At 46.6% G+C, this 20,414-nt stretch overlaps 1 long non-coding RNA gene across 2 annotated transcripts in view; it reads left to right on the plus strand.

The window, feature by feature from the left end:
* The first annotated feature begins 907 nt into the window (after positions 1-907).
* The window catches only part of LOC124977753 (uncharacterized), a 48,800-nt gene continuing 29,293 nt past the window's right edge, over positions 908-20,414 (plus strand). Inside the window, exons 1-3 of one of the 2 annotated variants that reach the window (XR_007107252.1) lie at positions 908-1,011; positions 2,370-2,437; positions 2,862-3,002. This is a non-coding gene — a long non-coding RNA (uncharacterized LOC124977753). Of the gene's footprint in view, positions 1,012-1,669; positions 2,221-2,369; positions 2,438-2,861; positions 3,003-20,414 lie in introns of those variants that run through there. The other variant, XR_007107253.1, reaches the window with a different exon arrangement.

Raw genomic sequence — 20,414 nt, forward strand, 5'->3', positions numbered from 1 at the left:
CTCATCTTTCCTTGTGGGGCTGTGTGACACTGGCCCAGGCGGGGCTGTGCCAGAACTGTCTGACTCCCTTCCTTCTGGGGTGGACACACGGTGCTCCCCATGGAGGTGACGGGTGGCAGCTGGAGTGAAGCTGGGCTTCCACCTGTGGCAGCACCGCTTGCTTCCTGCGGGACACTAGGCAGGCCACTGGAACCTGTGCCCTAGTTTCCTCACGTGGGAGGTGGGAACAGGAGCGCTGGTTCGTGGTGGGTTATGTAAAGTGCTCAGATTAGTGCCGGGCTCAGAGCAGGCCTATACTGAGGTGAGCTATTGTCCTTATAAAATATATCAATAATTGTCGATAGTCTGAGTTGCCCACGAGGGCTTGCAACTATCTTCTCATTAACTCAGTCGTCAAGTACTTATTGAGCATCTATGACCTGCACGGTACTGTACCCAGTACTACGCTGCTGGACAACTGGACATGGTCCCTGCCCTTATGGAGCGTAGGGTTGGGTGGGGGTGATGTGCAGGGGACCTGTAGCCAGGAAGAAAAGCATCATGAGCCAGGTGGGTCACCAGAAGGGCCCATCCAGAAGGCAGCCCTGGGCTCTGGAGGGGAGAAGAGCAGGCTTGCAGGGGAAGAGCCGTCCAGCAGGGGGCGGTACAGGCACAGCTCTAAAGGAGGAAGAGCTTGGCGTGTGGGAAGGGGGCAGATTCAAAGGAGGCCAGCATGGCAGAGCTCAAGCGTGGGGCATGAGGCCGGCTGGGGACATGCCAGGAGTCAGGTCCGCAGGTTGGGGTTACAGAAAACGACACCCCAAGCTGGTGCTGGGCCGTGTGGACAGGCCGCGGGATCCGCTTCCGGGTCGAGGGCGCTGACCTTCTCTTGCACCCTCCTTCCCTGTCCCCTCCTTTGCCCAGCACTGGGGAGGCTTTCTGCAAAGTTCCCTTGTCTACCTGGTTAGATTCGCCAAAAGAGAATCACAGGGGCCTTTGGTTTTCTTACTGAAATTTCATGAACCAGAGAAGGTAAGTCCTACTGCAGGAAGTAGGTCTAGCCACCCAACCTGGCCTCTGGAGCCCAAGGAACTGTCCCTCCCTTCCTTCTTCTGGACCCATTCATCTGCGGCAGAAAGTCAGCCTCTCTCCCTCTGAAAACTGCACCGCCGCTTCGCTTCCCTATTCTCAGTGAGGAGGGTATCCAAGCCTCCATCGACCTTCTCTTTGAGTCCGTGCGTTTCTCCTGTTTCTTATTAATACAATTGTGCCCCCAGTCTGCCTGTTGTCACTTTATTTCCTAGACTAAAATGATCACATCCTCAGAGGGAAAGGAAAGATTGGAAACGTCCCTGGCTGACCAGGGAACGGGGACGTAAGCCACCGGCTTCGTGGGATTGCCTGGGATCTCGTGTTCCCGGAGCCCGACACCGCCCCGGACACCGCCGCTCTGTTGCTGCTCCAGGGCTGCTGCTTACTATCGTTGTCACCCTCCCCTTGTTCAGAGGAGAGTCCCACAAGGTTGACAGCTGCTCCTTACTGCACGCTTGGCCGCTTTCTAAGAGCTTCAAGTGGATACATGTTTACACCAACCTGAAACAGACCAAGGGGTTAGGGGAGGATGGGGGGCGCGGCCGGCCACAGCCGAGCTTCTCCCCCGCCACGCCAGCGACCGGAAGCCATTCCCACCCACATTTTGCGCCCCCTTGGGCACCGAGGATCGCGCCCTCGGCTTGAAGGCTACCTGGTCTGAAGGTTGCGGGCGGCTGCAGAGGTCGGCCTCGAAGCCGGAGTTTGGGGTCCCGGCGGCGCTCGGAGCTGCGGGCGGGAGGTGCCTGGGCGATCCGCGCCCCGCGACGATAGCCTTGCTGTGGGCGCCCTCGCCCAGGAGGTGGCGCTGCAGGCTCTCCCAAGGCCCGGACCACCCGCGGAAGGCAGCCGTGCTCTGGGTCGAAGATGTCAGTTGACGAATGCAACTGCTTAACACCGCGCCCTTGGCCCGAGTCTCCAAATCCTCCAGCAAACCTGTTCTGCACGAGTCAGGACCTGCCTCTTGTAGGACGCCGGCCGTCAACTCAGGACTGGGCCCTGCTGCAGAGCTAACGGGTTCATGCTCAGAGTATTAACCATTCTGTTTCATTTTTCCTAAAACTTTTTGTTATCGAAATGGATCCACATTGATGCAAAATGTTTGACTCCGTTGACATAATATCTTTAAAGAGAAGTACGCAAACATAGCAGGTAGAATTTTTGTACGAGTAAACGGGGTTAGTGAGACTGAATGACCTCGTAGAAGCGAGGGAGGCAGCTTCCGAGACGATCTGGCCCCAAAGCTGGTCTTTTCCTAAATGCCCCATTGATTGAATAATATCTCCCTACTCTTCCTGCAGATTCTCCACCAGCCACTTCCCGGAGAAGGAAACAGGGTAAATAGAACGGAGAGATTTTCTGAGAAGGGGTAAGTTATTTTAGGGAACTGTTCAGCAGTTGCGTTCACGACTGAGTCTGGGTCTTGGGATATATTGGGGTGGGAGGTCTTGGGAATAGCTTCCCATGCCCGTGCGGCTGGTAGTTGTGCAAAGCAGCCAAACAGTAGGGCCAAGCCTTGTGCGAGGGGCTGAGGACAGCTCTTCTAGCACATTGATACTGCGTGGCTACCTGCCCCAGGTGGCCACATCTACAAGTGAACTGGGTAGTGGATTGTAAAAATGGACAAATACTTCCCTTCCCATCCAGAGGCGAAGTCTGTTTCTCTACCCCCTGAATCTGAACTGGCCCATGACTTGCTTTGTCCAATAGTTATTAATAAAGCAGATATGATGGTGTTTGAGATGTGAGTCCAGCCCTGAAGAGGCCTTCCACAATTCTGCTTTTGTTTTTAGGAACTGTGACCAGCTTGTGATGCACAAGCCCAGGTTCGCCTGCCTGAGGGTGACATCAAATGAGTCATGCTAGCCTCCCTGCCTCCCCCCCACTGCCCCATCTGATTTGGAAACTGACTGCAAATTCGTGAACAAGTCTAGGTGAGATCATCTGGCAGAGCCCCAGCCAACTGCTGAATCCTGGAAGCACGAGACAGTACGTGGTAGTTCGTTACATAGAAAATGCCAGCCAATCCTTGCTGGACAGCTGGATTTAGGGAATGTAAAATCTCCTGAGTTTTAAATGTGGGCAATGACTTTTTAAAAATTTTAATTTATTTATTTTTAATTTGTTCTTTTTAGATATACATGACAGTAGAGAGGGCAGTGAATTTAAAAAAAAAACAACACTACTGGCCAAACCAGATATTTTTGATCTCTGCATGGGACCCCAGGGATTGCCAGTTTGCAAACAAGTCTATAAAACCCTTGGAAGTGAATCTTAGTTTGCTGCTCATGGCAGTCTCAGCCCATATAATCTTAGTAAGTTTATAAATGCAAATGGAATGTCAGTGTTGAAAATATTTTTTTTGCGATTGCTGTTGAGGGGCATCTGTGTTTGAGGGCTTTCTTCTTGGGATATGGAAACTCACTTTGTACCTGTGGGTTTCTCTGTTGGAGATGATCTCTGGTTCTGTTTAAAAATAGAATCTTCATGTTTCAGTAGCTTCAAGGTCCTAATCTCATTATCCCCTGCAGCATGCCTGGACGTCACCTGAGCTGTAGCTTCTGCACATTGACATGCTTTAATAACTTCATCTGGTGAATAATCAATGGATATTGACAAGGATAAGGAAGTGATTATTTTGGTCAGTGTCCCTGAGAAGTGCTAAGTGAGGTAGCAAGAGGAGCTAAACTCTCTTTTCACACCAGTTTTTGAAGCTTCCAAGTGATTTTCCTCACATTGTGTGTAAGACTTAAATAAGCCCTTACATACAATCGTGGTCTCAATACCTGCCATGAAGAAACAGATGCAATTCCCTCAGATTTGCAAAATTAGAGAAGAAAACGCCCGAGGAGGACAGGGGTAGTCACTGATTCTTTCAGGTGCATTTCTCTGAGTTATTCACTGGAGGGTTTTTGTGGGAGACAGAGATGGGATCGGAATTGTGGGCATCGTACACAATGGAACTCGGCTTGCCAGCCTCTCACTTCAGACTGGAGAAGGCTTGACTAGTTTGTGCTTGTAAATGCTTTCAATGTCATCCTCATTTCCTAAGATGGTTCATTTGTGCTTGTAAATGTGTTCAATGTCATTCCCATTTCATAAGCTGTGATCACTTGAGCTGATGGATCTGGGGAGAGGAGACACCAGTCTTTAGAGCATCTTTCTCCTGGCATGGACTGGGGACGGCCCACATTAGGGTCTCCTGGGCAAGGGCAGGGTTCTTTCCTAAGTAGATTCCTGGGTCCAGACTACAGGCCTGGACTGGGAACCCTTGGGGACAGGCCCTGGGTGTTTGTCAGCTCCTCAGTGACAGTCTGAAGTGCACTAGAGCAGGAGAGGGAGCAGGCAGTGTGCTGCAGAGGTGGCCTGGCCAGGGGTCCCCTCTGTGAAATACCTGAGCCTACATGTCTCACTGAGATGCCAGTGCATGAACCAGATCATATGAGAGTTAACTTTGATTTTTTGCCACCAGAATCAGAGAATTTGGAGATAATCAAAACCATGTCTCAGTACAACTTAAAACTACCATCTCTGAGTGAGAGAGAACCATTTCTTTATCTGACTCAGGATATCATCCTTTGGAATTAGCTCTGCACTGTGAAATATGGCCAATTCTACTGCAAACCATAGTCAGTATCAATGGCTGTATAACAAATGACCCTGAAATGCAATCAATAAAGTGATAATGGACATTTATTATTGTATATAGTTCCTATGGGTCAGAAGTTCAGAAGGAATTTAAGTGGGTGGGTGGGTCTGGCTCCAGAGTGCCCACAAGGTCACAGTCAAGAGATGGGTCAGGGTTGCAGCCCACTGAAGTGTTGGTCATGGGACTGGGCAATCCTCTTGCAAGGTGGGGCCCTCACGTGGTGGGCCAGCTGGGCTGGCAGCTGGCAAAGCCTGGGTACCTCTGCTCGTGGCCTCTCCTCGAGCATCCTGAGTGTCCTCCCTGCGTGGTGCCGGCTCTCTCAGGAGCACATGGCTGCAGGGGTGATGCTCTTTACAACCTTGCCTTGGAAATCTCGTACCAGCTCATCTCCAATATCCTTTTGGTCACCCAGTGGGTGGGGACCACACAAAGAGGTACCAGGAGCAAGTATCATTTGAGATCACTTTGGAGGATGTTCCTACCTCAACAATCTTTCCCTTGTTGTAAGGACGATAACCTGTGACGCTCGGGTTTGTGTGTGCTGTGAGCTGTATCATCCTTGTTTTACAATCTCATAATAATATAAATGTCACTTGTTGATTTTGAACATCTAGAATTGATCTGCACACCACGTGTGAAAGACTTAGCTCATGAGTTTAAAAGGAATTGTAAACAAGAACTCTTCAGAAATAAAAGCTAAGAGGTTTTTGAAGAAGTTGTGAAGTGGAAGAGAGGGAGGAGCAGAGAGGGGAATGGTGTCTTGCAAAGGCAGAGAGTCAAGAACTACTGCGGAAAGTTGGAAGAACCAGAAACAGTGGAAGTGCATCCTCTGAAGTCCTCAAGTAGCAGTAGAGGGGTGGGAAATGGGGTCATAAATATCAGGAATTGAGAGGAAGAGGAAGTTAGGCACCAGCTTCTCTGCTGGGAGGCAACATGTGCTGTCTTGTTCCCGGGATAATGGCACAAACACATGACTTAGACCTACAGAGGTGGACGTCAGGGTTTGTTCGTTGGAAGTTTGTGCTGCAGGCCCAGGTGGAACTATTCTGTTGAGTGGACAACATGGAGACTAGACTACACACTTAAACGTGCATCTCAGTTGCTGGTGGGGCTTGTTTCCAGACTGCTTCTGGATAACCAGAGTTTCTGCTTCACCATTCTGGGGCTGTGCTCAAGAATTTGCATTTCTAACAGGTTGCCTGGTAATGCCGATGCTGCAGGTCCAGACTCTGAGAACCACAGGCTCAGCAGTGAGTGGAGAACAGCAGGTCAAGCTGTGTCCAGGCTTTGGAATAGCCAGGGGCTGGGACCTCTTCTCTCCTCACCCTCAACTTCTCTCAAGCTAGATCACTAAGTCACAGGACAGCAGAAGATTAGAAACCGACCCAATTCCAGCAGTTTATATTGGGGGAGAGTAGAACCCAGGAGTGACCCAGGGCTTACCCAGAGGACCATGGCAGAGAGGGATGTCTTCAATTCCTGTCAAGGGCTCTGCCACTGTCCCTGCCAGCCACCTGGCTTCCCATCTGAGCCCTTCTGATCTGGGACCAAGGCACTCAGGAAATAGTTCCATGGGATCCAAACCCCAACTCCCCTAAGATCTAAGGAGGGGAGTAGAGAGACAAATCAGGTGACACCCACCCTCTTCCCAGATACTCAGCCTGTCTCAAAGTCTCCTAGCACCCTAGTCCTGCCCTTGATAGAGAGAATAATGAGACAGGCACAGAGGAGATTTGAATTTTGAAGATTTAAAAGAAAAACGGGTGCTGACAATAGAACCAATATTTTCACATGCTTTTTTCTTTTTACACTTAATTATTATACAGAAGCATGAATACTTTTAAATTAAGTGACTGATTTTCCCTTTTAGTCTTATTTCAGAACAATGGCTTCTTAGATGTTTCCATGGTGCTTAGGGGAGTAATTTACATGAACTTGAATACTCCCAGATGTGTAGCTATACATACCACCTGTGCAAAATATTATCCCTTGTTCAGAATGCATGTTGGGACCTGGCCTCTATCACTCATTCATCCTTCATCCATGATCCTCTGAATACAGTTGAGTGTGCATCACAGTCCAGGGACTGTCCTAATGTTGAGGATAAGAAGGGAAGAGCCACCCCCAGGGAGCTGCCATTTGAGTGGGGAGAGATAGACCCTCAATAGTTAAATATTGACCTATCGAGGGCAGCATCATGGAACAAGCTATTGAGAAAAGGAAATCAGACGAGGGAAGCCAGTGGCAGGGAGGAGAGTGTAGTGTAACACGGGTCCTCAGTGGAACTGGGGAGTGGCAGGGGGTGCCGTTCTGTGTCTGTCTCTACATCTTTGCAGAAGATGTTTGCACCATCTGAAATGCTCTTTTCTTGTCCATGGTGGACGTGACTTTCAAGGCTGTTCTCGCATATTTGGGGCACACAGGGGGGCAGAGGCTGTGCCACTCCCACCTGGTTTCTTGTCAGCACCACTCTCAGGACAGTTCCCTGCACAAGCAGGTGTGCACTGTACCTCTTTCTTTGCTTCAGTCTTTCTGGGAATGCAAATCAAAACCACAAGGAGCCAGCGTGCTTCCTGCCTGACCAGGGTTGGTGGAGATATTGGGACCCTGTGCATGGCTGGTGGGAGGAGGAAATGGTCAATCACACTGGAACATTCTTTAGCAGTTCCTCGAAAAGTTACACATAGATCCATTATATGACTCAGAAATTCCACACCTGGATATATGCTTAAGAGAACTGAAAAAATACATCCACATAGCAACTTACACACAAGTGTGTCTAGCAGCGTTCTTCATAAGAGCAAAGAGTGGAAACACCTACATGTCCACCAGTTGATGAAGGAATAAAAATGCTCTATACTCATATAATTATTCAGCACCCAAACAAAACAAAACAAGAATCCAAAATTAAGCACTGACACACTACAATGTGAATGGATCTTGAAAGCGTTCATGACAAATGAAAATGGCCAGGCATGAAGGGCAAATATTACATAATTCCATTTATGTGAAATATCCAGAATGGGCAACTCCATGAAGACAGGGAGTAGATCAGGAGTTGCCAGCACTCAGGGGAGGGAAAGGTTGAGAGTGACTGATAGTGGATATCAGGTTTCTTTTTGGGATGAGGAGAATGTTGTAGAATTGGATAGTGCTAATGGTTGCACAACTTGATGAATATTCCATAAGCCACTAAATTGTACATTTAAAAGGGTGAATTTCATAGTGTGCAAAATCATATTCAATTTAAATAAGAAGTCTCCTCTCTTACCTTTTTTACTTTGACCCTGTTTGCTTCATCTTCCTGAATTGCCAAGCTTTCTGTTCGTATGAGTTTCCCAGAGTAGCTGGTGTTGGAATGGGTGTTTCCCGTGTAATTCCAGTTACCCTGACATTGTCTCAAATAAAGGACCTATCCCATTTGATTCCCACCAGGGCTCCTATGCCAAGCAGTTTTCTCTGCAGTCTCAGGGAGGGAGAAATGAAGCGGGCACACAGGCCACTCTGAGCAATTAGGGGCAGGAAAATGATAACCCACCTCAAATTAGGGATATTGCCGAATTGAAAGCTCAGCTAACCCACTGGTGCCGTGGAGAAGATTGCATCCTGGAGTGGAAAGACAGGTTTCGGGACCTTGAAGACTTGGGTTCAAGTTCTGGCTCTCCTGTGTGATTTCACTTCTGAGCCTCAGCTTCTTTACTGGGAACAATCTGCTTATCTGGGAGATTTTGGTGAATAAAGACGATGAACTAAGTATACCCCACATAAATCTGGTGCTCAGTTAATGGTGGCCAGACTACTATAAAGTCACACTCTCTTGGATCTGATTTGTTCAACTTTGGAGTGGAATTAATTTGAAATTTGTTAGAAGGTGCAGCAAGAAATTGATACAAATCATCCTCTGAACTTTCTAATGAAAGGGAACTCCCCAACCTGTGAGACTGGGAGGCCTGGGAAACTCAGTGTAGGGTAAATAGGATTTTTGCAGAAAAACATTCAAACCCTCTTAACATTTAAATGGTAAAAGCAGTGCATTTGTTTCCCAGGCAACCAACAATCTAGATTACACTCTTCGGTTTAAAAAATGTAAATGTACTTCAGGGAAGGCTTAAACTTGATGCACATCTGTATGAAGGATCACATTCTTCAACTCCAAATCCAAACCAGGTGCTTTGAAATGTAGATGAATTAAGAAAATTTGGGTTCCGTGGGCACAGATGTCATTGTGGAGTGTGTACCACATGCTGCAGCTTGCTCTGAGGCTGGGCACCAGGCCGTGCCAGCAGAACTCAGGTGCCAGAGAGAGACCTTGATTTTGCTCTGACTCCACTTTATTCCTAGTTTGAGATGCACCCCCGCCAACACGGGGACAAAGCGTGGACTCTTCCTTGCTGTTGTGCGCAGTTCCAGGGTTCTGGCTGGGAGGCTGGGATCTGTAGCTCTCCGGCTCCAGATGCCTCTCTTCACTCAGGTGCCCTCTGAGGCTACCATCAACCTCTGTTCTGGCCCCTAGTTCCTGATTCACAGAGGTCCCTGTTTTGCTGTCCCTCACATCTGGCTGCCAGATCTCTTTAAATCTTTTGTAACTTCAGTGCCACCAGTGAAGGTCTAATGCTCATTGTGCTGTCCATGTGTCAGGTTGGGCCACCAAACTTGCTGTACTGCAAGAAGCACCACTGGCCTCAGTGACCCAAGGATCACTCCTTTCCCGCTTTTTAATACTCTGAGGCTTTGTCTAGACAGGAAGTCTAGATCACTCACCCCTGACATTGTGCGGATATCTGTGTAAGACATTTGTCTAGAGCACAAGTGGAAGTTCACATTCTGCACCCCTAAATGCTTAACAGTTACACATAAAGCTAACCAAGTGCCAGAGAGCACACCTGTGAGCTCTCTACTTTGACAAATACACCTCCGTGTTGACCTGGAAGATGTGATTTTGAGTTCTTGCACTCTTCATAATTTCTCCTGGACCATGGCAGCTTAGGGAGAGCTGGTCCTGTCCTTGGTCCACCTGGTCATCCTTCTGCTTCCAACTCTGTTCTGTGCCTTGAGCAAGCTTGCAGTGCTTGTGTACAAACCATGGCAGACAGGCACAATGAAGCTTCTTCCAGGGCTCATACAACAGCCAGCACTTGGTGGCACTACACATTGGTGTGGCATCAGACCATGAAAGAGACCCCTGCAGACTTTGGAAGTGGGTGTGGCCATTTGGCAGGGAACGCGAGGCCCAAGGAAATGGAGGGGGAGTAGAAGAGGGCCCTGGGAGGTCATGTCCTCCCGATGCAGGGATTCCTCTGCTGGGAGGAGGTGTGAGGGGAGGGTAGAGGAGGATGAGAGCCAGGCTCTCTAAAGCACGGGGCTTAAGGCAGGAGTTCCTCTTGTCCAGGTATTGCTCAAATGGAGGCCACTTAGCTGTCAGCTTTACTTTTCAATTGTCACAACTGGGAGTAGATGGAGAAGAAATGTGCTGTGACGTGATAATGCACAGGACGGCCCCATGTCAGGGAATCCTCCAGTCCAGAATGTCAACTGTGTGACAGCGCCACGGTTGAGAAACACGGTCTTCGGTCAATTTCACAGATGATGTGACTTACAAATGCCGATTACCGCAAGCACCTTTGTGCTTGATAATTTTCGCATGTGCACTCAAGCACACAGCTAAACAATATCGTCACTACACTTTTGAATTGGAAATGGAGTGAGTGATGTGGGTATAAAGAGATCCCCTAATGAGGACTTGTTCCCTGGGTCCCTTCATCCTCCTGCAGATATGTGGAGAGGACTGCATTCCATGGCCGCTCCTTGGCAGACACACTTGGAAGGGTTAACTGAGAAGAATGAACCCATTTTGTCCCATCATCTCATATACAACCACATATAAAAACTTAAATATGGCATATAATTATGTAAGAATAGAATATTAATACAATAATATGCAGTTATATTTAGATTTTGATTTCCAACCTATTTTTTAAATTTTAAAATAAACTTTTATAATAGTGTTAGATTCATAGAAAAGTTATGAAGTCAATACAGAGTTTGTAAACAGACAGTTCTCTACATATGATGGTTTGATTTAGGATTTTTGGCTTGTGATGGTGTGAAGGTATACCCAGACAACTACTGCAGTTTTCACTTTCAGTACAGTATGAATAAATTATATGAGGTATTCAACACTTTACTATAAAACAGACTTTGTATTGGATGATTTTGCCCAGCTGTGGGCTAAAGCATTCTGATCACATCTCAGACAGGCTGAGCTAAGCTGCCAGGTGAGGTGGGTTAGGTGCAGGCTGTGACAACTCAGGACATGTGCAGCGTGTGATGCGAGCCCCAGGCACTAATCCCAGAGTAGGCTGAACACCTGTTCTCAGTTCCTGGCTCCCCTTTCTATTAAGATCTTACATTAGTATGATACATTTATCACAAATAATGAATTGATATCGATACATTAAGTCCATACTTTGTCCAGTTTTTTTAGTTTTTACTTTATGTTCCTTTTCTGTCCCAGGATCTCACCCATGATAGAATGTTACATTTAATTGTCAAGTCTTCTCAGAATCCTCTTGATCGGGACATTTTCTCAGACTTGCCTTGTTTTTAACGATCTTGACTGTTTCGAGGAGTATTGGTTCTGTATTTTGCAGAATGTTTCACAATTTGGGTTGCCTGATGTTCTTCTCAGGCTGGGTGGCAGATTTTTAGGAAGAAATCCTCGCAGGTAAACTGCTGTTCTTATCACATCTTATCAAGCATTGTTGTTATCAACATAACTTACCACTGGTGCCCAGCGAGGGACGTGGTGGAGCTTGTCTTCACTGTGAAGTTAGGCTCTCGCTACCTGTTCAAACAGCACATGGAAGTCATGAGCACAGCCCAGGCTCAAGAAGCAAAGGTGTGATCCACCCCTTTTTTTTAAGTCCTGAGGGTGGAACCCACGGTGCTCTACCATTGAGCTACATCCCCAGGCTGCTTAATTTATTTTTAAATTTTGAGACAGGGTCTTGAGACATGTCTTGCTGAGTTGCCAAGGCTAGGCTCAAACTTGTGATCCTCCTGCCTCACTCTCACCAGGGTGACAAGCTGTGCCACTGTGCCAAGCTGTGTTCTACTTCCTCCAGGGGCACCAGGTACAGGAGTGATTTGGAGCTCTTCTGTATGGGAGATTTGTCTGTTTGCCCCGACTTCTTTATTTATTCAGTCATTTATTTATGCGGGCTCATGATCTTTTAACTGTTTTATTTTATTGGTGCATTATGATCATACATAACAGTGGGATTCATTATGCCATATTTGTACATGTACATATAATTTGATCAATCTCCTTCCCTAGTACCTTCCCTTTTCTTCTTCCTTCCCTGTGATCTGCTTGCTCCTACTCTATGGATCTCCCTTCTGTTATTATTATTTTAATTAGTGCATTATAATTGTATATAAAGTGCATAAAATGTATGTAAAATGTGAAATACCCATAAAACTTAAATATCAAATATAATATATGATAATATATTAACATATGTAATTATTCTAGATAGATTATGATTTACAGCGTATTTTATTTTTATTTTTTCCACACGTTTATTGGCACATTATAGTTGTACATAATGGTGGGATTTGTTGTTACATATTTGCATGTGAACATGATATAACAATAGAACTCAGCCAATATCCCTCCCCAGCATTTTCTCCCTCCCTCCTCCCTCCTCTGGTCCCTTTCCCCTATTCTACTGATCTCCCTCTGATTTTCATGAGATACCCCACCTTTCTTTACCTTTTTCCTCTCTGGCTTCCATATAGAACAGAAAACATACACTCTTGATGTTCTGAGTTTGGCTTATTTCACTTAACATAATGTTCTCACAATTCATAATTTTATATAAATAGCATTATTTTATTTTTCTTTATGGCTGAATAAAACTCCACTGTGTATATATGTATATATATCACTTTTTTTTTTGGCTCACTTGTCCACTGAAGGACACATAGGCTGGTTCTGTAGTTGGACTGTTGTGAATCATGCTGCTATAAACATTGGTGTGCATGTGTCACTGTAGTATGATGACTTCAGTTCTTCAGGATAAATACTGAGGAGTCTTGGGTCATATGGTGGTTCCATGCCTAGTGTTCTGAGGAGCCTCCATACTGATTTCCAAAGCAGTCCAACCTATTGTAATGCACCTGTGTCAATTTCTTGAAATATTTGAAGTATCAAAAACTTGGGACTTAATGAAATGACTTAATGAATATGTGTGGTGTATGGGTTGGGTTAAGGGGACCAAGGGGATCCCCAGGGACTCCTCATGGGAATGCAGAGGAAGGGATGGGGTAGATATACCTGGGACAGGGCTTGTGTCTACAGGGCTGTGACCACCATCAGGGCAGAGCTGGGGAGATGGGGTGGGGAGTTATGGAATGAACTATGTCCCTCAGCTCATATGTGGAAGTGCTAACCCTGAGACCTCAGAATGTGACTGTACCTAGAGACTGGCCCTTCCAAGAGATAATTAAGTTAGATTGAGGCTGTTAGGGTGGCCTCTAACTCAATCTGCCTGGTGTTCTTGTAAGAAGAACCATCAGGGGTGTACACACCAAGGGACAGAAACCACAAGAGGAGACCCATCCGTGAGCTAAGGAGAGAGGAGACCAGTCCTGCCAGCACCTTGACATTGAGCTCCCAGCCTCCAGAACTGTGAGGAAACACACTGGGTGTGAGATGCTTTGAGATAGCAGCCCACGGAGACTAATTTTGGGGGGCGTGGGGCAGAAACACAGCACCCTTCTCTCCTCCTGCCCCTGCCTCCCTTTGACCATACCCAGTTGGGTCAGGGGAGTTTGGGCAGGGCGTCCCTTGAGGTCAACTCCTAGGGCACATAATAGGGTGGGAAGGGTGAGAGGCGGATGGGAGCAGGTGGACAATGGATCACGGTAGCTCAGGATGCAGGTTCAATCACTTGGAAAGTCATAGGATAATTGCACCCCAGAGGAAAAACCCAGTACCCCAGAGCAGGGGCTCCTAATTGTTCTGGAAGAACATAGCACTGTTCTGGGGCAGCTGTGGGGCTGAGCATTGGCTGGGGTGGGTTTTTAGAGCTTTCATTTATCTGATAAGGTCTCTTTTTGTTTCTTCTTTTTATTGAATTTCTCTTTAACATTTTATCACAAGAAAATGTCTGAAACACTTAAAAAATTACTCCCTAGAGCACTCTGACCCCTGTGTGCTTCTTGCCTGTAGGTAATAGGTCATATTCAAGCAAAGACTCCAGAGCTTCTACCTGACTGTCCTTTCACAATCTCCAATAGAATATTCTCTCACCATTGGTTTTTCCTCTGCTGTTCTGTCCAGGGCAGAGAGCCCAACTCATAGAGAGGGCCTGACACTTCTTGTCACAATGTCCTTGTTCCTTTTCGTGTTTGAGAGCAGGAGGAAGGGCAGGTGTGGGATGCTGTGTTTCACGTGATGCCTTCACTGAACTCTGCGCCGTTCCTGGTAATGCATTGGGAAGGTGGAATCAGTTCTGCTAAACAAGTGTATTTAAAGGGAAAATTCAGAGAAGAAACTCTCTTGGGGGAATGCAATTTGATGTGTAAAGAGGTTTCACAGTGCCACTTAGGAAATCCTGTGATGTATGCACATTCTCTGCGTGGCTTGATCCCATCACATACGTGCACGCACACACGAACACTCAGGGACACCTTGATTGCTAGGTTTCTGTTTTCAGCAGTGTTCCTTAGGGAGGAAGCACCCTACTCCAGCACCCTTCTCTGTTTTATTGCACGGTTTGTTCTCTACCCCAGAAACCTTTGTTTCTAGTGGTAGAAACCCTACTTGAGGCTGATATTATTTTTGCCAAGATGAAACCAGAGTTTTTCTACTTCTGTTGGTGTGTAGGGGTCTCAGCCTCTGCAGCTGAGAAAGCCGTTGCTTCTGCACCGCCATTGAGTGACCTATTGCAGCTTTTTGTGCCCTGCTGTGTCCTCCAGTGCCACAGCACACCCCAGCAGTCACCACCAGTTTCTTCTTTCTGGGTTCTTGTCTCTAGAATTCAAAGCATGAAATCCACAGACAAGGATGAGTGAATGGAAGAGTAGGATTTATTCAAGTGATTAGGAAGAGAACCCCCACAGGGCAAGAGGGAACTTGACAGGGGTTGCCTTTTGAGTGTGCTAGTCTAGGAGTTCATATGGCACTTGGGTCAATGCTGTTGGTCCAAACGTATGCTAGTCAGGGTCTGGAGAAGCACTGATGCTATTGGTGAGCCCATTCAGGTTTGTCACACTTCCATTTCTCCCTTAATTGTAGGGAAGATGGAGATTGAGTCATCAGGTGGGGGTGCCTAAGTTCCCGAGCTGCAGTGCCGTGTGGAGCAGGCTTCTGTAGAGGGAGTGACACCTGGCCCGGGCCACCCACTGAGGGATGATGGGTCTGTGTTCACTGGCTCATCTTGGCAGGCCACCCACACTCCAGCCTGCAGGGATCGTGGATTTGCTGCCCCATTCCCCGGCTGCTTCTCCACCGCCACTTCTCAATGGGGATTGTTAGGCTGGCTGTGCTGCGGGGCAGCTGAGGGGCCAGTCACTAAGACAGCACCTCATTCAAATGGAATCCAGGTGTTACCAGAGCCATCCTCTTGGAGGGTTACAGGTGGCAAGTTCTTCAGGAATCTGCACCACTTGAGCTCCAAGACCTCCTACCAGCCCCCAGGGCATCTCCAGACAGAATTGCCCCATGGTCACTTCAGAGTCCTCCTGATTCCTTTCTCTTCTATCTCCTGAAAGTTTATAAGACTAAAGCCAGTGTAGCATGCTCACACAGTGAGGTTCCAATTCCACATACCTTCCTGTGTGCCTTAATATGTTTATATGAAAATTTTATCCTCTCAGCAAACATGTGCATATCCATCTGGCCCTGGGAGCTATCCTTGGTGCTGAAGGCGTTAGTGAACAGGAAGAGGCTGTGGTCTGCTTGCAGCCTGCAGCCTGCAGAGCACTTTTCATCTAGCAGGGTTTGTTTTCTGCCCACTGCTTTGTAACCGGCCTCAAATTCCATTTAGCCAGATTTCTCTGGCCTGTCTTACTGGCTGAGCTGGGTTGGTTGGATGCTGAGGGGCATTGGAATGTCACAATTTCTCAAGGAGGCTTCTCTTGCAGGCTGGAAGCATTGCTTGTGTGAGCAGCCTGGCTTTGGAGCCAAGAGGAACTGGGTTTCAAGCTTGTTTGTGCTCCACGAAGCTATGTGTTTTCTGAATCTGAGTGTCACTTTCCTCATCTGTGAAATGGGGCTAATAAATATTCCTCCCTCGATGGGTGATCTCCGGGACACAGACAGCATGTCTGGGATTCAGAAAGCACAACCCAACAGTTCCTTGCCTCACTGGCCTAGGTCAGAGCAACCATTCACTGGCTTGCTTACTGAGGGCCTCCTTGGCATGGCCCGCTGCTGCGACCCGCAGAAGCAGAGGTTGAGCACGGCAGACGGGATCCTCCTCCAGCGACAGGGACAGAGGGTGAATAAGTAAGCAAGCAAACGCACATCCGAGTGCAGATTCTCAAGCCCTACTGTGGGCCGAAGCAGGTGCAGCAGTACAGATGAGATGAAAGGACCCCCTTTGGACTGTTCACTGAAGGTTTTTTGGAAGTCTTTTAAACAAAAGCAGGAATGATCTTCCACTTGGACTCTAAGAGGGAGTCAGCCAAAGCAAGAGCTGAGGAGTCATTCCAGGTAGAGGCAACAGCACTGAGGTGGGAAACAGGTGGGGTGTGCTCTAGTACTAAGAGAAAGCTAAGGAGCAGAGCATGTCTGGCAAGGGCAGAATGGGGATGTAGGAAGCCGGAAGCCAGCAGGGGCAAGGCCTTGCGGGAGCTTGTGGGCATGCTGAGGATCTTGCCTTAAAATAAAGTAAATGTGTAAGAAAGTCAGTAGAGGATGTGGATTTTCTACCCCAGCAGCATATCAGTTTGTAATTTTCCTTGTGCCTCTGCCTAGCTGTGTAGCTCCAGGGTCCCCGGAGTCATCCTATTTGTGGTGTTGCCTTCCTGCTCAGCTCTCTATACTGCAGAGCTCAGTCATTGGAGAGGGGCTGTTGTCCTCCCAGGCTCATCTTGATCAATTGCAGACAGGGAACTCAAAGATTCACTAACCATCTGGAAGTCTCTCCTGCTTCTCAAGAACAGGAGTATTAGTTTTCTGCTGCTGTGTAATAAATCAGCACAAGCTTAGCATTTTAAAACACACTCCACAGCTCTGTGGTCTGAAGTCTGGGACAGCCTGACCAGGGTATCAACTCTCAAGCTGAGTCCCAGAGGTTAGCCAGGCAGAACTCTCCTCTGGAGAGTTCAGAATCCTCTTCTAAGCTCATTAAAGAACAAAACAAAACAAAAGACACCACAACAGAAAAACAGCCTCCTTGAGAGATACGACTCACCTGCCATACCACTCACCCGTCCCACGTATACGATGCAGTGGTTTTTAGTGTGCTCGCAGTCAGACTACTATTGCCTCAGTCAATTTCAGAGTGTTTTCATGCTGCTGAACCCTTTTGTGGCCTCCCTCCAGCCCTAGAAACTGCATCTCTTTTCTGTCTTTGTGGAGCTGCCCCCTCAGGGCGTCCTGCACTATGTGCTGTCTTCTTCTACTGAGCCTGAGGTCTCCAAGCTTCATCCTGCAGTGGGTAGCATGCAGTGCTTCCTTTCTGTCTTTTTGGGTAGAATTCACATAGCTTTGCGTTAGCTAGTGACCTTTCTAATGTGTGCGGTTTACTGTCCATTTTATTACATTCTGAATGCCTTGCAGCTTCACATCGCCTCTGTTCCATTCCAAGAGTTTCCTTTCCCCATAAGAAAATCCCACATTCAGCAGCAGCCGCTACTCATTCCCACTTCCCCCAGTCCCTGGCGACAGCTAATCTGCTTTCTGTTTAAATGGATTTGTCTCTTCCGAGTGTTTCATGTAAGTGGCCTCATATAATATGTGACTTTTGTGTCTAGTTCTGTTCGGCACAATGCTGTTGAGGGTTGGTGGTGGTGTAGCCCGTACCAGCACCTCATGCTTTGGGTGACTGAATGAAATGTCATTGTATGGACACATGGCATTCATTAGCCACTCATTAGCTGATGGACACCTGAGTTGTTTCCTCCCTCGGGCTATCGTGAGCAGTGCTGGTAGGAGCTTTTGTGTGTGAGTGTTTGAATACCTGTTTTCGGCTCTTTTGGGTGTATGCCCAGGAGTAGAATTGCTGGGTCATGTGATAATCCTGTTTGACTTTGTGAGGACCTGCCAGACTGATTTTCCAAGTGACAACACCAATTTTCATTCCCACCAGCAATGCACAAGGTCTCCAATTTTATCACATCCTTGCCAACATTTATTTTTTGTTTTTTTGTTTTTTGTTTGTAACCAGCTAGTGACCATAAAGTGCTATCTTAAAGTGTTTTGATTTGAAATTCTCTAGTGACTAATGGTGTTGAGTATCTTTTCATGCATTTATTGACCATTTGCATATCTTCTTTAAAGAAATGACTACATCTTTTGCCCATTTTTTAATTGCTTTTTTGTTTTTTGTCATTGAGTTGTAATAATTTAAAATATCTTATCGATATGAGACTCTTATTACATATATGATTTACAGATGTTTTCTCCTATTCTGTAAAACTGTCATTTCACTTTCTTGAAGGTGTACTTTTATGCACAAAATTTTAAATTTTGGTGAAGTTCACTTTGTCTATTTTTTATCCAACTTGATTTTATTAACATTTCTAATAAGCCATTGCAATATCTAAAGTCATGAAGACTTACCCATGGTTTCTTCTTATATAGCTTTATTCTTAATTTGGGTCTTCAGTCTATTTTGAGTTCATCTTTGCACAGTGGGAGGTTGGATCAGCTTCATTCTATGGCAAATGGCTATCTATTCACCCCAATATCATCTCTTTTTAATGCAGAATAATTTTCACTGTACACATGTATCTCAATTCACTTATGCATTTGTCACCTGCTAATAAAGCCTGCTCTTTTCCTTCTGATGTCCTTCCCTTGTGCCTGGAGGATGTTCCTGAGGGAACTGAAAGCAGGAGAGGAGACAGTGGAAGGGGACCAAACCAAGATGCAGGCTTGGTTCAGGGTACCAGGCATGGTTCAAGGTCCGAGTTCAGGGCCAGCAGTTTGGTCTCAGATATTCAGAAGGGGTGATACCATCCCTGCCAGGGCATGGAATTTATGTGGGAATTTATATGGTATATGGGAAGCATCTTTTTTGTAGATGCCAAGGCAAAGGAGAAAAGAAGCAAAAGAAGGAGAGAGAGAGAGAGAGAGAGAGAGAAAGAGAGAGAGAGAGAGAGAGAGAGAGAGAGAGAGAGAGAGAGAGAGAGACAGAGAGACAGAGAGAGACACTCTCCTTGGAAGATGCTCATTTGTCACCTGCATCAAAAAGTGCCAAGTGAATGATTCATCTCCAAACCTTTTCCCCCTGAACCCAGGTTGAGTAGAATCTGCAGTCCTTTGGGATCAATGGACAGAATCTCAGCAGACACATCCAGGTTCAAACTTGCTTTCTCTTCCCTACTCTGGAATGTGATTTCTGGTTCATCCTTACATGTTCTTGGTACTATGAGTCCAATTCTGAAAGCATGGGATGTTCCACTCCAGCCGAAGGAAAGGCAGCAGTGTTGGGCCTTGTCTTGCTTGACCTTACTGAGCAGTGTCTTTGGTGACACTAGAAACTGTGATCCAATATTTCTTCATAGGAACTGACTGAAATGACACTTTCACTGGTGGACACTTTTGTTTCCCCAGAGAATTTTAAACTTTTCTCTCTTTTCAGGGTTGTTCATATGAAGTTGCTTTGGAATTGAAGCAAACTTAAATTCTGATAGGACATAATGAGGGAGTGTCTATTAATTAACAGTGGCGGAGTGGCAGATTTCAAGAAGGGGTCCCTCGTGAACAGACAGGCACTCTGAAGGCTTGTCTGGGGGACTGCCTTGGCCTTTTGGTCTGATTAAATGTGAATGTATGGGTTACATTGTTTGTATTTGTTAGAATAATTTGTGGATGAACTTGGACTATTCGAGACAGGAAGCATCTCATTGTAATGGATTTCTTTTATTAAAAGAAAGTTTGATAGTTCCAGTTCTGGGAAAGATGCGGTAGTGTTATTTAAAATACTTGGTAATTTTGTTAGTGGAAATGGAATGGGTAAAGACTCCCTCGGAGTGCAATTTGATCTAATAAATATAAGATGCACCTGTCCTTGGATCCTCCAATCCCACTCCCAGGAACTTTTGGCAGAGATGGACTCCTGAGTGAGACAAATGGGGATGTTCAAGGTTGTTCCCTGCAGTGTTCTTCAGTGGCAAGAGACTTAAAGTTCCCTCAGTATTCATTCGCAAGAGCCCGCATGCAAGGGCAGGAGCATGGGGGCACAGGGGAGTAGGAGGCATTTCTTTACTCTCCTAAGACATGGCCTGTAAGATGGCATGCTGAGGGGCATCAAGAAGCAAGTAAGATATGGAGCATGCTGTCTTCTGTGAGCCAAGGCACACACGTGTACACGCACACACATACACAGGCACATACACATGTACATGCACATACACATGCACATACACATGCACACGCACATACACATACACAGGCACCATCCTGGAAGTTTGTAGAAGGATCTGTTAGGAGTGGATGCATTCGGTCAGTGGAATGCTA

This window comes from Sciurus carolinensis, chromosome 2 (assembly GCF_902686445.1).
Source record: "Sciurus carolinensis chromosome 2, mSciCar1.2, whole genome shotgun sequence".
Lineage (NCBI taxonomy): Eukaryota > Metazoa > Chordata > Mammalia > Rodentia > Sciuridae > Sciurus > Sciurus carolinensis.